The sequence below is a fragment of the Penaeus monodon genome, chromosome 23 (genome assembly GCF_015228065.2).
Source record: "Penaeus monodon isolate SGIC_2016 chromosome 23, NSTDA_Pmon_1, whole genome shotgun sequence".
Lineage (NCBI taxonomy): Eukaryota > Metazoa > Arthropoda > Malacostraca > Decapoda > Penaeidae > Penaeus > Penaeus monodon.
Genome location: NC_051408.1, coordinates 37206191 through 37209620, shown reverse-complemented (window position 1 = coordinate 37209620; position 3430 = coordinate 37206191). Strand labels below are relative to the sequence as shown.

At 37.6% G+C, this 3430-nt stretch overlaps 1 pseudogene; it reads right to left on the bottom strand.

Moving 5' to 3' along the window:
• Positions 1-851: 851 nt before the first annotated feature.
• The window catches only part of LOC119588231, a 24377-nt pseudogene continuing 21798 nt past the window's right edge, over positions 852-3430 (bottom strand).

The following is a 3430-nucleotide window of genomic DNA, read 5'->3' as shown; positions in this document are numbered from 1 at the left end:
TTTTGTTTGGCAAAAATCAGTAGAGCTCAGTCTTACTGGCATAGTCATAAAAAACACAGAGTTGTGAGCATGTTCTTATGGTCCCTTTGTATCCCCCGATCTGTCCTCTGACCCCCTGTCATAAAAGACTTTTGTAGATCGACTTTACGTAATCCTAAAACCCTCAGTCCATTCTTCAACTCATCAGAAAAAATGTACCCTAAAAATCGAATAATTAAAAACTACAACCCAAGAAATTTCTCATTTGATCTCATACATTTAAAAACAGCAGCAAAAAAAAAAAAAAAACCTTACCTAACGCCCCCGTTTTTTTTCCCTTACCTGTACAGCATGTAACTTCATACACTCCGAAAAAGCCCTCCGATTTTATATCCACAACGTATCCGCCGCACGTGAAGGCGAGGGTCGGATTGGGTCGAGTGCTACAGGAACATGTGGTCAGGGGGGTGGCGTCCCCAAGCCCGTTGATTGGGGTCTCCTGAAACAAATCTGGGCCCTTCGAGGGTCCTGGGGGGTTTTTAAAAAAGCCAAATAAAAACCCTTTTTCTTGAGGGAGAAGCTTTTTCCATATTTTTTTAGATTAACAAAAATTAATGGCAAAATTCGCTAAAAAATTAAAATCCCGTGCAAAATGAAAGTTATGTAGTGCACTGTTGTAAAGAAAAACCCTTTCATATTTTTTCGTTTATTAAACAATTACGTTTCTATCCGATTTGTTTAACAGATGCTGGACTTATTAGGAAATCAAATAAACTGGAAAAAATTCATTCCAAAAAAGCAACCTCAAAGTTTACCTGGAGTTGCTTCCCTATGAGCCCCAAAATTTCGTAAAGTTTTCATAGAACAAAGTTTTATACGAGTCTTTCCTGTTGGGTTGAGGGTTTTTCCAGGGTTTTAGGGTACTTTTCCTTGAACCCTGGGGGAAAAAAGCCCCAAAAAAGTATGGCAGTCTTTCCTCTAAAAGGCCAGCGTAGGTCTCTGATGTCTCCAAACCTGATTCCATGGTCCTGATGAAGAAGGTATGGTGTGGTCCAAACGCCCTCTCATTTAGTTTCCAGATACTCGAGCGAAGGCAGATCAGTGGCTGTGCCCATTCGACTTCGCCCTGTGTTATCCTGTTTTTCCAGTAAAGGAAATATACGGTGTGTCTCGGAAGTTTGCAACAGCCATGATTAATCATGGAAAAACATATGCCTTTTTCCCCCCAAACAATAAAAAGTTTCCCAACACCCTGCATTTTTTTTTTGGTATGTGTAGAAACTAACATAAAAAGGGGCCCGGTTGTATAGTCTGGGGTCTTTAAAAACCCATACCCATTTAATAAAAGATCCCGAATAAGGCATCTTCCCCATACATTAAAAATATCCTGGTCAGAGAAATTTTTCCAGATGAGGGGGGCTCGTAAATTTCGTACGTTTTGGCTGACAGATTCAGTCAGTCCCTCATGACCCCCCATCAGAGAAGGGGCCATGGGGGGGTTGGGTGTTGTCCCCACTTTGTTGAAGGCTTGGAAGCGAGAGCGCCAAGCTCTCCTTCGGGAATGGAACGTCTTGGGCATTTTTCGTCGCATGTTGGCGCGAGACACAGAGTCGATGCCCATGATAAAGACACTTAGCTGTCTCGTCGTTTGTCCCATGTTCTTTCTGTGAAAAGGGGAAGAAAGGAAAGGTAAAAGTATTTTTAACATTCCAAAAAATAAAAACCCATTAATGTGTTTTTAGTGGGAAAGGACACCTCATTTTCACAGTTTTCCCAAGTTCAAATCGTATTGGAAATTTCTTAACACCATACAAGAGTAAACAATGTTTCCATAAAAGGCTTAGCATATTGTTTCCGTTACGGGCCCTTTTTGAACATCATGCCATGTTTAAATTTTTTTTAGCCACAAGTGGGCCCTTTCGCGTTTAGACTAAAAATGGAATCACTGTTACTTTAAGACTGACTGGTAGATCTTGTTCAAAACGGGTTTTTTTCTGTCATGCCAGTAAAACTCCCATCCTCTCATCATTAATTTATCCAACGGTATTCTATTTGGAACACAGTGCCAAATATTGTCGAACCTGGGGAGAGGGGTTCTTTCCTTTGTCTTGTGTGTGAAACTGTGACAAAGTACTTTTAAGAATGTGAATGCTTTCTCCTACATGATATGAAAATGTACATACGTGGAAAATGTGTGGTAAAAAAAATTTTTTTTTTTCTGGTAAAAATATACGTGCATTCTAACACGTGATTGATTTGGGCCCTGGGTTAAGGAACAACACACTTGCAGTCCTTTTACTCTACTTTCCAAGTTTCCATTTTACATCAGTGTGAAAAAATACCAAACCAAAAAAAAAAATTTACATAGACGTTTGAAGATTGATACTAATACGCAGGTTCGTTTAAAAATAGACTGAAGAAACAGGGGACGGGTTCAAAAAAAGACCAGGTCACTGACAGACGACGGGAGGCGGAAACTGGGGGTATAGAGGGCTTTCTGAAAATCCTGCATCAAAATCTTTTCCCACAAAATTCCCTTGTTATTCCCTCTACAAATAAGTTTTATTTAAATACGTGGGTTTTGGGGATATGTTGTTTTTTTCCTTATTGCAAATGATATTTTTAAGCAAAAAATTTAATGAAGGTTGTTACACAAAAAAAAAGTTTAGGAAAAATAGGGTTTGGGGTTTTATATATTAAATACGAACATAATTTAAAAAAAATCGATTGACCAAATAAGTACTAAGGGCCCAATATAAAAAGCTGTTCTATCTGATCTTTGATAATATATCGTTTTAATGAAGAGAATTTTTTCCTTGCAGCAAGAATCACTGCAGTACAGTGAAGCCCCCGTTTTACTTTTACACTACTTGGAGATTCCTACTAAATTATAAAAAGTATAAGGAATCGAAGTAAGGGTATCAAAAATTTTATTTAATAAATTTTTATGTGTAACAAACCAATCATTTAAATATATATTTCTGAAATAAAAATTTTTTTTGGGAAAAAATACATATCTAACATTATTTTTCTTCAAAAATAGGTCCAATCATTTTTTTTAGTACATATTATACACTAAACATAAATTAAAAAAGGGAATATACTTTTTTAAAAAAACAAAAAACAATTTTTTTATCTCAAAATAATTTCGCTTGAAAGACCTTGAATAAAACGCGAAATAATTTTTAGACACGATTTTTTTTTTTTAAAATGGCACGAAGGGAGAAAAAGACCTAAATGGGCCCGACTTTACCCGAACCTTTCCTCTTCTCCCCTTTGCCCCTCCCGGTAAGGAAAAAAATGGACTGTCTGGTAAATTTTTAAATCCTCCGGGGAGGGGACCCTCACCCGTCCCCCCCCCCAGTTCTTGCTGGGGGGTTTCAGGGGGATTTTTTTCTTTTTGCCTAAGGTGGGGGGGAGAGATAAAATTACGTTATTAAAAAAATTATTT